At 31.5% G+C, this 13,490-nt stretch overlaps 1 pseudogene; it reads left to right on the top strand.

Annotated features, from left to right (window-relative positions):
• Nucleotides 1-156: 156 nt before the first annotated feature.
• Nucleotides 157-4,911, top strand: LOC120176228 (annotated as a pseudogene).
• The last annotated feature ends 8,579 nt before the right edge of the window (nt 4,912-13,490 follow it).

The raw sequence follows: 13,490 nt of genomic DNA, 5'->3' as shown, positions 1-13,490 counted from the left end.
TTCCAAATTTAATTTCCTAACTCAAACGGTCGTCGACCATCTTCGGCCATCATTGTCACCGCCAAATAGTTGGGTTTTGATCGGAATTGCATAGCGGTTCGAATGGTGGTGACGGTGTGACTTGTGGACGTCGAAATTGGCCGAAATTGACGAAAAATGGTGACGGTATCCGACGAACCTTTGAACGCTTCTCCACGACAAATGGTGACATATTACGACGAAATGCCAATGGAGTTTGATCGAGGGTCGAAGCCAATGGTGACGCATGTGGTGGTGATGGTCACCGCCGACCGACCGACGACTATAGGAAAGGGGAAGGGTGAAGGGGAAAGTGAGGGAGCACGGGGTGGGGGCTCGAGCTAAAGCTACTATTTTTTCTTTTATTTTTTAAAACAAATTCTTAAAATTATCAGAACGTGACACTTGTCACTTAACTGATATATTTAATGGTGGTTCACATCCGTGCACCTAAAAATATAACGTTTGAAACATTAGACTCCTATTTTTAGTGAAAAATTCGAGCATTTATTTTTTTATTAAGCCTATTTTAAATAATAATTGATATTTTTTAAATATGTTTAAACGATAGTTAGTATTTTCTTAAATATGTTAAACTAAAGGATGATTCTTCTACCATCGACAAGCAGAGATGAGCACCACTAAAGAGAGCACCATTAATTTAATTTATAAGAATTTAAATTTTAAAGGACTCAACGTATAATTATAAATTAGTTAAAAATTTAAAGACACATTATTTAAAATAAAGTGTAAACTATACCAGTGACCACCTAACCATTGTTCCTTTTCATTTTGACTAATATTTTTGAAATTTTATCAATCAAGTCACTCAACTATTTAAATACATTCAATTAAGCCACTTGTTGTTAATATTTAACCGGAGAAGCTGATGTGACAGTTAAAATATTTGGTATAATTATACATTTGGTCATTGTTACTTATATATTCTATCAATTTGGTTCTAATTTTAATAAATTAAAATAAACTTAACCTCAAATCAAATGACGTCATATAATAAAAAAAGAGGTTATGGTACATTGGTAGGATGCTTCTGAGAATCATAAATAGAATTTCCAGTAAAAAAAATTGTTTTTTTTATAAATATAGAATATATAGTAACTTTTAAAATCTTTTAAAATTAAAGATTTGAGGGTTAAGTTTATTTTGATTTTATTAAAATTAGGACCAAATTGATAGGATATGTAAGTAACATTGACCAAATGTGTAATTATACCAAATATTTTAACTGCCACATTAGCTTCTCCGTTAAATATTAATGGCAAGTGATTTAATTGAATACATTTAAATAGTTGAGTGACCTGATTGACAAAATTTAAAAAATATTCGTCAAAATGAAAAGGGACAATATTTAGGTGGTCACTGGTATATTTTACCCATTATTTTAAATAATTTATCTTTAATTTTTTTAACTAATTTATAATTATAGGTTGAATACTTTAAAATTTAAATTTTTATAAATTAAATTAATAATACTCGTCGTTAGTGGTGCTCATCACTGGTAGTCAAGCGTCGTAGAGTTTTCCTAAACTAAATTATTTATATGAGAAAATCATTACCATTTGTATTAAAAGTCATTACCGTTAGTATTTCTTTTAAAAGTATTGAGTAATTACTGTTCAATTTTTTTAGTTATTAATAATATATATGTTTAATAAATATAATTATTTGAATTTAATTTAAAAAAATAATAATTTTTATTATTGAAATTGTCTGATCAGTCGAAAAGGTAATTTTAACATTTGAATTCTGTTACATTATATGTACAATTTTCAATAGTTTTTAATTTTTAATATTAATGATGTTTTTAATTTCATATGATATTGGTAATTTTTTTAAAATCTAAACAATATATATATATATATATATATATATATAATACTAAATGTTGATATATAAGGTTCATTATATTTAGTGTAAAGATTTTAATTTTTTATTATTTTAAAATAGTAAGATTATTGAAGGTGGCTGGCAGGGTCGATTCAAACCACATCCCTCAAACGCACTAAATGGAAGTGCAAACCAAATCAACTGTTGCAAAAGCTTATAAATTCACTTGAAATGTTAAAAACAAAAAAGGAAAAGGAAAATGGATTTCTTTATTGAGTAAACAGAAGACAAATACAGTGGAGATGCAGCCTGTTGCACTTGCCGCATTCCCCAACAGCTGCTACCCCTTTCCCATACGCTTAATTCATCTCAATTCCGGAGAAAAACCCGTTATTAATGTTTCATTCCCCAGGAATCAATTCAACCCAAAGCCCTCTGTTCATTGATTCTCCCTACTACAACCAATGATTTCAGCCAACCCCAGCTAGAGAATCAGAATAGTACCAACAGCTACACGTACCCAGATCAGAAATCCAATTTTCTCCAACAATTTTACTCTTCCTTCAGCCAGTAGAGCGTAAATAATCAAGACTCAGATCCTCAAGACGAAGAAAAAGAAGAGGAGAAACGTACTGAGAAGACCAGATTCTGGGGTTTTCTCAGAGTCATTTTCTCGAACACGTGGTGGACAGATTTGAGGGAAGCTGTGGGACAAAGAATTAATGTTGAAGGCATCGTGTTTTCGGTCCTAGTGTTCTTTAATGACCGTCACTTGTCGTTGCCGCATGTTGCGATGCGTGATATAAGGTACATTGATTGGTCTGAGCTCCACAGAAGAGGGTTTAAAGGCGTGGTTTTCGACAAGGATAATACGATTACTTTTCCTTATTCCTTGACCCTTTGGCCTCCTCTCCGTCCTTCTATTGATAAGTGCGAGGATGCTTTTGGCACTGATATCGCCGTGTTTAGCAACTCTGCCGGTAATTTTCTGCGTTGACTCTTTGAAATGGACTCCTGTTTATTATTTACTCATCGTGCTTTTGTTCTATGTGTTGAAGTTTTGCCTTTCCCCCTCGTTTTGTTGAATTAAGGTCTTTTAGAGTATAATTATGATGGTTAAAAGGCGAAAAAACTAGAAGGGACTATTGGGATTAAAGTAATAAGGCACAATAAGTCCCCCCCCCCCCCCCACCACAAAACCACACGCACACCACCACAATTTTAAGGTACTATAGCATTTATGAAGAAATAAATATATTTTTACTGTAATAGTTTCAATCCAGTGTTAAGACATTAAACAAGTAAAAACCTTGGGATGAATTGCAATTGCTGGTAATGATTGTAGGTTTGACACATTAATTTGAGTTACTATTTATTTATGAAGAAAGTGTTTGGTTTATCTAGAATTGATTAGGGTCTCCATATGATGTCTTTGTAGAGGTGAAGAAACCAGCTGGAACAGCTGAAGAAATTGAGAAACATTTTGGATATAAATCATCGCAACTTATCATGGTATGGAAAGGGTGATAGAACTAACAGGGGTGGTTGATTTTATCTTGATTTTGGATCATGTCGGTGACAATTTATGTTTATGGCAGGCTGGTGATCGGCCCTTTACCGATGATGTTTATGGAAACCGGAATGGATTTTTCACTATACTAACCGAGCCTTTTAGTGTTGTTGAGGAGCCATTCATTGTTAGGCAGGTTGGTTTTCCTTTTGATTCCTTTTTTTGTTGTTTTTTTGTGCTCTAAAGGATCTTATTGAACAATCCGAAAAGAAAGGACTGAGAATCCGAACCCTGGGGAAGTATCTTTGTCCACTTATTCTGGAAGTAGCTTGCCACTGAAGTGTTAATCTTGGAAATTAAACATAGCTGTTAGCTTTATATCTTAATAAACCATAGTTATTGGACTTTTTCTGCTTTCGTGCACAAAACCTAGACCTTACATCTGTTTTCTTGTTATTTTCTTATCGTGTTCTCCATTTGATGACTAGACTGTCTATTAACCTAACTTTTTTCTTTTGGTCAAAGTCTTTTAGGGTTGATGGATTTCAAGACTTCAACTCTCACGAAAATTATACGCATGTCTATATAAATAATGATGAGAACTGTGTGGTGAATTTGCGTAACTCAGGGTGTCAGCTAACTTTGTTCTTTGATATAGTGTTTTGTGGATCACCTAGATCTTGATTTTCCTTTTCTTCTATGGAACTATCTAATCGCTGCCAATTTCCACCAACTTGCATAGTCCCTTATCTGCACTACATAATATAACACCTGTTCGGGAAAATTCATCCCCCAAGGTTTTTCATTTCATGATGTTTGTTTTAGTTTTCTTGTATATATATGGATTTTTTTCTGTTATGATTGTCCATACTTCCTTTATCAATCAACAATCCATCATTGGTAGAAAGAATGGATGTGAAAATTTTACTCTGAGCTATTTGTTTGTTTTGGACTCTTGAATGCATTCCATCTTTTTAATGTAAAATAAATGTTATTGGTACTATCTATGAAACAATGTGCTAACATTTTCTCGTGTGAGACAAATGAGTTGTGCTGTTTTAATATTTTAATATATAAAAAGCTAGTGCTTTGGTTTTCTTTTCTTTTTCCGAGTTTGCTAGTGTTTTAAATGGACCACACATGTCTTTGCATTGGAATATGAAATAGTATATGGCCCAGATAAGATCTTGATGAAAGGATGATTTACAATTTTCTGTTTTTGCTTGTGTTATCCTTTTCATCTCTGCTTTCGCATGAGTCATAGCATGTACAGTATCTGATATTTCTTTCAAATGCTTGATGAACTGTAATGGAAGAGACTAAATATTTGCAGGTTTGGAAACTAGAACTGGCCCTCGTAAATTGGAAGTTTAGAAGAGGTTTGAAGTCAGTTAGTCATGATTTACTACCAGATGGCAAACAGTGTGTGAAAGATCCACATCCTCTGTAAGAATGTTATGTATACGGGTGAAAGTAATTGTTTTTGTAGTTGATGACAATTTTGCTCATGATTATTTGCTTTTGCTAGCCATGTGACTTCATTAATTCTTTCATTAATGTTTTAAAATAAAAATTTTCAATTTAAAATGTTTTAATGAGATAAAATGGAAAGTGATCTATAGTGGTATAGATAGCAAGTCTTTTTTATTGTTTCATTTCCTTCACAACCAATTGCCATTGAGACATCAAAGCGTGAAAGAAAATACAGCGATGTGAGAAGGTAGAGGTTGAATCCAAAAGAAGTAAGTATATTGAATTGTCATTTTGGCCCCTTTACTATGCTTTTATTTGAGATGTAGTCCTTGTACTTTAATTTGGCATATGCGAGTCATTTTAATGTCATTAGTAAGTAAGAATAGTTGCATTGTTAATTATTCCGGTTAAATTAGTGATGCATTTTTTACTTTTAAAAAAACATCCCTTCTAAATTATCACATTGATTGTTATTCTGTTGTGTTGAAGGGGAGATTTTAGTCAATAACTATTTTGACTAACTGATTATGTTAAAAAAGTAGAGGAATTTAACCATGTCAAAATTTAGGAATTGTATTCTAAATTTGGGCGTAGTAGAGGGACCAGAGCTATAATTTGATGAAAAATATATTGCTTACAAAGAATAGAATTAAACAGAGAAAAAAGGAATCATTTAGGGATTTTGGGAGAAATTTTGATAGGCATTCCTTTATATGAAAGTGGGAGAGGATCCATAATAATGGGTTCATCAGGAATAATGGAAGTGGAGGGACCATTGGTAAGAAGTAACTAGAACAGTCAAATTTCACCCGTAACCGTTTACCCGAACCGAGACCCGATATAGACCCAAATGTGATAATCCAAAATTGACCCGAAATTCGAAATAAATTGAACTGAACTGAAACCGACCCGAATTATAGTTTAACCGAAACCAATCCGAACTGAAATCAACATGAACCGAAATCAACTCAAACCGAAAATAACTCGAGCCGAAAGTAACCTACTTTAATTTACCCATATCCGATTCGAACCGAACTTTGACTCAATTTTAACCCGATAATTGAGTCTTAATAAGAAAATAATTTATTATTATTATCGTCATCTATTTTTAGTAATTAGATAAATAGTAGAATTATATATATTTTATTCTCATTTTATATTATACAACTAGGTAATCACCAACTTAAGTAATTTTTTAATTTGGGGTTGAGAATTAGGTACACGTAATGTGTTTTTACTTTTAGTAAAATAATATAAACAATTAAATTAAATTAATAAATATATTATGTATTATTTTAAATATGATAAATGATAACTGGTTATAATAAAAGTAAAAAAATTGTTGAGGGTTAATACTACTAGGTAATCACCAACTTAAGTAATTTTTTAATTTGGGTTGAAATTAGGTACACGTAATGTGTTTTACTTTTAGTAAAATATAAAACAATTAAATTAAATTAATAAATATATTATGTATTATTTTAAATATGATAAATGATAACTGGTTATAATAAAAGTAAAAAAATTGTTGAGGGTTAATACTACAATCAATCCTAAAATCAATCCTAAAATGTATTATGATTTATAAAGTTATTTTTATACTTCCAAATATTCTAATTTGATATTCAATTTTAGATTTTAAAGATTCATTAGTTCCATTAATTTAAACTAGAACTTTTAGCTCTGATTTTGGGATGTGGCGATATATAGTCACATAAATTTTTTGAATTACAAGTTATTTTCTGAATTACAAGTTATAAAGAGCAAAACCAATGATTAAGACGACAAAGAGTGACGATAGTTGACCCAAATTGAAACAATCCAAATTAACTCGAAAATATAAAGGTTGATCCGAACCTAAACCAACCCGAACTGACCCAAAACTTTAAAGGTTGATCTGACCCGAAACCAACCCGAATTGACCAGAAAATCTAAAGCTTGACCTAAACCGAAACCAACCGATCCGATATTGATCCGACTTGAAACCGACCAATCTGATTTTGACCTGACCCGAAAACCAAAAGATTCGATTTTGACCCGACCAGAAAACCAAACGATCCGATTTTGACCCGACCCGAAAAATTTTCATAGACCCGAACTAAACCCAAACCCTATCTAACCCGAACCAAACTAAATGCAATTCTAATCCAAAATAACCCGACTTGAACCCGATCCGAATGACTCGATTGTCGCCTCTAGCAGTAACTACGTAATGCATGAAGATTAGGATATTCAACTTGGGAAGTACTAATCATGTATTGGGCTACTTCCCCTGTATGATCATCTTAATTATTAAACGTGGTTGAGTATTGGGGATGATGTGGGAGTGCATATGACCGGCTAAGGTGGCGGCGATTGGTGACCGGCGATAGTGATAGCTGTTGACAGTTGGGGACGATAAAATGGACCAAGGGATTATAGATTTTAGAAGTTTGAGGTGTTTTTAGAATTTTAGAAATGCTTTGGGGATTTTCTTTAAAAATAATAATAATTTTAAGTTTTTTTAAATAAACCTTTTAAAAAATTTATAAACAAGTTAAGTGTCACATTTTGAGTGGTTGATGGAAAATATTTAACGATTGTCACACACCAAACATTTAAAATGATAACTTTGGTAATGTTAGATACATATATTGATCGACAAATAATTTAAACACCTAAATGAGAAAAATTATATAGTTTAGACAATTATTTTAAAATTAAGCTTAATTTAAATAAATTTAGCAATTACATAAATTACTTCATTTGTAATGATTACAAAACTTACACGATAACATATCCATCTTAATTCCATTACAATGCCACTACTACGTCTAACTCCATAAACTATAAAACAAGAATCAAACTTCAAACTAACTTACCAGTCCACTTTACTTTTATACAATATTTTTTTTTTTTAAAATTGAGGCTTATTGCAATGCACAACCTAGGGCTATAAATGAGTAGAATCGAGCTCTAGTGTTGTTGAACTTGACTCGACTTGAAAATTTTAAAATTAAACTCGATTCTAGTTGAAAACTTATGAACTTAAAATTGTCAAGTTCGGCTCAAACTCGAAATAAAAAATGAAGATTGACTTGACTCAAAAGATCTCAAGCTTAAAATTTTCAAGCTCCACTCAAAATCAAAAATTGAAACTCAACTCGAACTCGAACTTGAATCTTAAGTACATAAATATATCTCATTTAAAAAAAATAACATACAAATATTAATATTATTAAATAATTTAATTTTAAAAAAGTAATTTTTAATAGATTTTTTGAGTAGTGATGATGAGTGTTTTATTTGGTTAATATTTTGTTATTAATTAACACGTGTTACCTCTTTTTATAGTGCTAGTTTGGGCTGTTTTATTCGAATTTGTGCATAACTCTATTTTTCATGAAATAACAATTAAAAGGCAAATTAAACCTATTTTCCTATTTATTTGGAAAAAGTCGGCGCTAATAAGATTCAAAGATCGATCCAAGCACAAACTCTGATTAAATAATCCAAGTAGCAAGATCAAAGGAGGAAAGCAAGACGAACCATAATTCTTATGGAATTAAAAAATTGTAATTAAATTCAAACATCTTAGATTTTATTATTTATTTTATTAGGAATTTATTTTGCATAGAATTTTAGTTTACCATTGTTAGAATTTATAATATTTATTAATTATGATTTTTAGTTTGTTAGGAGTTAAGAGTTTGAATATTTTAAGAGTTAGTATTTTATTTTCATTAGGTTAACTCAAGACTATAAATACCCCTAGGGGTGAAGCTTGAGAGATATACAAGTTTAGAATTCAATATAGAATTGGTTCTATCTTCTTTTGTTTTTAGGTTTTCAGTTTAATAAAATTATTTTTCTTCTCCATCTTTCTTTCTACACGCCAAGCATGATCTCTAGAATGATTGGCTAAATTTTTCTTTAACTGATAGCTAAGAGAAGACTCGATCCATTCTCGTAAGAATTGCAAAAGCACTTCATATCTTCAGATTTCTTTCTTGATTTTCGGTAGACAATGAGAGGCAATCGACCTTCTTCAAACATCTCAATATCTTCAATCCAAAGAGTGCACATTGCCTTGATCGACGTTGTGATCTACAGTTGGGGAAGAGAGTCAGCTTGTAGAAAATTCAATTCCTTAATAACAAACTTAGCAGTGGTCTGCTAAGGAAAATCAAGATCGGGTTCGATTCTCATCGAGACACTATAATTCGAGCATGGGCTTTTCCAGTTCCAAACCAGAAATGGCGTTAATATCGATAGCCGATATTAATCCAAACAAGGGCTAATTTTCAAGGATTGACTTTGGAAATCAGTTAACAAGAGAGAAGAGCAAGTTACAAGGGTTGGGTCTTGTAGACTGTAACCGACAAGTATCTGAAGAAAAATATATTTCAGTGATTGAGACATATTGAGGCGAAGCGAAGCTAGAGGCTATCTCTCATCTTTATTATTTCTTTACAATTTACTTCTTCTATTTTTTATTATTGCTTTCGCTAAAATTTATTTTTATTTATTTAGTTTACTTTATTATTCAAAACACCAAATCTTTTTTATTTTCTTGTTTTACAAATTTCTTGGTTAAAGATCAATTCAGATTGATATTAGAAATTTTTGAATCTAGTATAAAGTAGTTTGTTTTAGCTTGTTAAGAATTTGATTTTAGTTCGAGCTCGATAGAGTCTTTTCAATTCGAGTGTTGATCGTACTTTGACCGAGTTGATCTTGATCAATGGTTCATGATTTGTCTCATCTCATTTACAATGCTAGCACAACCTACTTAAGAGAAAACACCGCTCAAAGATTGCATTTGCCTACTTCACTAAAACTCTAAACTAAGCAAACTATGGCTCTCCACGAGCCCCATGAGAGGGGAATGTCTAAGGAAAGACAAACTAATGTAAGGCTAAAAAATAGCGCAATCAAAAATTTGAAAAGAAACTTAACAAAACAGGTTTAGCTACTGGAAATGTCGAATTATATACAATATATTACGTTGCAGGTATTTTAAACTAATTTAAAATGGCTTAATCAAGTAACTTATGTTATCGGTAAGTATCAATACTTATAAACAAATATCAATATTTTAGAAATTGAATAACATTTCAGATTGCAACCTACTTTCCATACAAAATCCTACTTTCTTAGTAAACCATAACATTGTTAAGCACAATCATATTTTTTTTATAGATATTCACAATATATGTAGCTTTTAACTTTTTTGTTGTCTTGTGAATGACTAAGGTCACATCTGCCTAAAATCTGGTAAAATTTTAAGTGTAACCTTAAATGTTAATTATATTGAAAACTATCATTTTGATGTCAAAATAAATTTCTTCTTCTCAATTAATAAATAAAATAATTACGTAGTAAAGAGAAGTAAGGGTTGATCCTCAAGGACTTAGAAAATTCCAATTTTTTTGTTTGAATGGTTTAAACTAGGCGATAAGTAGTAAACGGGAATTTTGGTAAAAAGGATTAAATAATAAAAAACGATTTAAAGAAAAATAAAGAAAATAAAAATTGAAGGTTGAAAATGAATATGGTAAAAACAGCCTCAAGCCTCGCTTTGACTCAATTTCCTTCAGATAATCGAATTAGATTTTCCATTCGGGATTCATGTCAGTTACTTCGTCTACAAGGGCAATCCTTTTGACTCTTCTTTATATATCGAATACCCAAGACAATCTTTGATTCCGGAATCGAAAATTGATATGATCAACACCAATAGTCGTAGATCAATAACAATTTAAGTTCTTGAAGACCGACTCAGATTTTTTTTTGCTCGACAAATTTAATTTTATTAATAATTCACCAAACCTAAGTTAAGAGCCTCGTTAAAAACCTCCCTAACCTAGATGGAGGAAAAAAGTACTCAAAACTAGGTATAAGGTACAAAACCAACCATAAGCTAACAAAACGAATACAACGAAACAAACAATTGATCCATTCAGTCAATTCCAATTATCAACCAAACTGCCCACCCTTACATTGCACAGCACTAAATTGATTCAAATACCAAAACTCCTAGCACCACACATGGGAGAGTTCCTGCAGATTAAACTTGATGAAACAATTGTTGTTTCAATAACTACTAATTTCGATCTCAATTCCCTCTTGGCAAGGTAATCTCGTAAAGTGTGTTCCCAGGAAGTCGAATGTTCTTTCAATAAGCTGATCCTTCCTCCCACACATTTAATCGCAACAATATCTTGACCAAAGTCAATCTTTGATTTTGAAAATAAGCGCATAGATTGAGAGAGATATTCCGAAGTTATTCAAGTGCTTTTCAATTCTCACATTGGAATTGAGTCATCACTGAAGCTCTCGGCTTATGAGAAAATTAGCTAAGCATGAAAAAAGTCATACTTAGCATGTTTAAAAATAAAACTTAAAATAAAATGAAAATGAAAACTTGAAAAGAAAATAAAAGAAAGAAAATAACTTTATAAAACTAGAAAGAAGAAGAAGAGTAAATTCTGAGTTGTGTGTTTAGGCTTACCCCAAGAGGGTATTTATAGCCTCTAAATCCCTAGAGATAAACATATAAATTAAAATAAAAATAATCCTAACGATAATTCCAAATGTTTTCTAAATTCAAACTTTAAAATTTAAAAATAAATCTCCCATTATATCTCTGCCCGTCCACTTTCCAGAAGGCGCTGACTAGATCTTCTAGAAAACTGCTAATGACTGGACCTTATAGAAACTGCCACGTTAGACTGTGTCATGGCCAAAGTCGTGCCCATGTCTCCAGCCGTGACCAAATAATAAAACAATATAGAATACGCTCATTTTACTGCTAATTCTGAAAAAGTAAGATCCGACACAAAAATAAGCATAACACAACCAAATCAGCAGCAATAAATCCATAAGATCGAAGATTTAACAAGAAAATAATATCGATTTAGAACACTCATCATATATAGATAACATCGACCATTTATAACTTATTTTTTTACAATTACAATGGTAACATTTTCAATTGCAACCAATATTGTTATTTAGACCGATTATTTTTCTAATTTCGAATTATAACATTTTGTGTTCTAAATGTTGACACTCATTTTTTTCGTCCTAAAAATATATTATTATTATTATTATTATTAATTATTAATTTATATTTTGCAGACCCAATTTACAAACTCGTATTACAACAAATCCCGGAGCCAAAAAAAAATCAACCCGAATACCCGAAGAGCCGAGACACGAAGCCAACCGCCGTAGCTGAGCCATCAAGCTTCCACTGAGCCACCATGGGTCGTCACTGCATATGTCAACGAACATCTTCACAATATCAGACAAAATCCCATTCAAACCCACTCAAATCCCACAAACAATAAAAAAATTGAAACCTAATCGTCCATTAAAGAATCCTCAGTGGAACAACCACCAAGATGAAGCATAAAGACAGAGGGCTCGGTTCATCGAAGGGGGAAGGAAGAAAAAAAGGATAAAGACAGAGGGTTCAGTTTTTCAACAGGGGGAATTCACAGGAGAACGAAAACCTAAAAAAGATCATTTGTAATAGAGGATTGAGCCTCCATTGAAGAAAGACATAACCATTGTAATCATTCAACTTCAATCAAGAATAGAATACTGAACGGAGTTTTTTTAAGGTATATATATCATTTTCTTTGTTTGTTTGTTTCTTTTATTCAAATCGAAACCAACAGTGGAATCATAGGCTCATTAGGTGTTTAACAATTTCACATTTCAGCAAGAAATCATACACGAAAATTAAGCAAAATAAGATTTCGATATAAAAATAATAATATTAAAACAAAGAGGATTTGGGGTTAATTTACCTGAGTCGTGCGAATTCCAGTGGAGTCTCGATGACTCCATGTTATTTTTCGTTTGGGTCTTGTTGACCAGTGTGAAGAGCTTAGAAGCTCTTTGATGGGTGTTGAAATCGGCTCTGTGTGTGGCCGAGAAAGAATTGGGAGAGTGGAGAGAAAGGAGGCGCATGTTCTGTGAAGTTGGGATTGGGTTTAGTATATATATTATTTTATTTAAGTTAAATGCTAAGCTAAAGTTACAAACCAAATGGGCAGTGTTTAGGTTTAGTGAAACTCAGCCTGGCAAAAGGAAAATCATGTGTGATCCTCTGATCTTTAAATTATTGTGTTTTGGTCTTAAAGTTTCTAAAGTTTGTTAATGGCTCCTAAGTTGACGCGTATTTTCATGTTAGTCCTCAATTCGAGTTTTTTAAGTTTTTAATTTGGTCTTTATATTTTATGCACATTTGATTTTAGTCCCGGATGCTAATTTTTTTTTAATTTACCATTTGGTCTTCAAGTTTTTGCATGTTCTATTTAGTCAATTTGGTTTGTTAAATTGAATTTTGCATTGTTTGTGTTTTTTGGCCTACTACTTTAAAAAATTTTACTTTAATCCCTATATTTATCATCGATCCCGTTAACTTTAGTGATAAGGTTGCTTTTTAGTTAGTGGATCATTGTGCTTATGTTTAAAGTTAGATTCTTTTAATTATGTAATATATTTGTTGACTAACTCACGTGGTTGTTGTTATATATATATTTAGTATGTTTACTTTACTTTTATATTGTATATTAAAAGTATGGTAATTCCCATAATATATTATGTCTTTTACTTTGTAAACATATAGTATTAATATATTTTGTAA

The sequence above is a fragment of the Hibiscus syriacus genome, unplaced genomic scaffold, assembly GCF_006381635.1.
Source record: "Hibiscus syriacus cultivar Baekdansim isolate YM2019G1 unplaced genomic scaffold, ASM638163v2 tig00112231_pilon, whole genome shotgun sequence".
Lineage (NCBI taxonomy): Eukaryota > Viridiplantae > Streptophyta > Magnoliopsida > Malvales > Malvaceae > Hibiscus > Hibiscus syriacus.
Note: the sequence above shows the minus strand (reverse complement) of the source record. Positions and strands in the feature narration are given on the sequence as shown.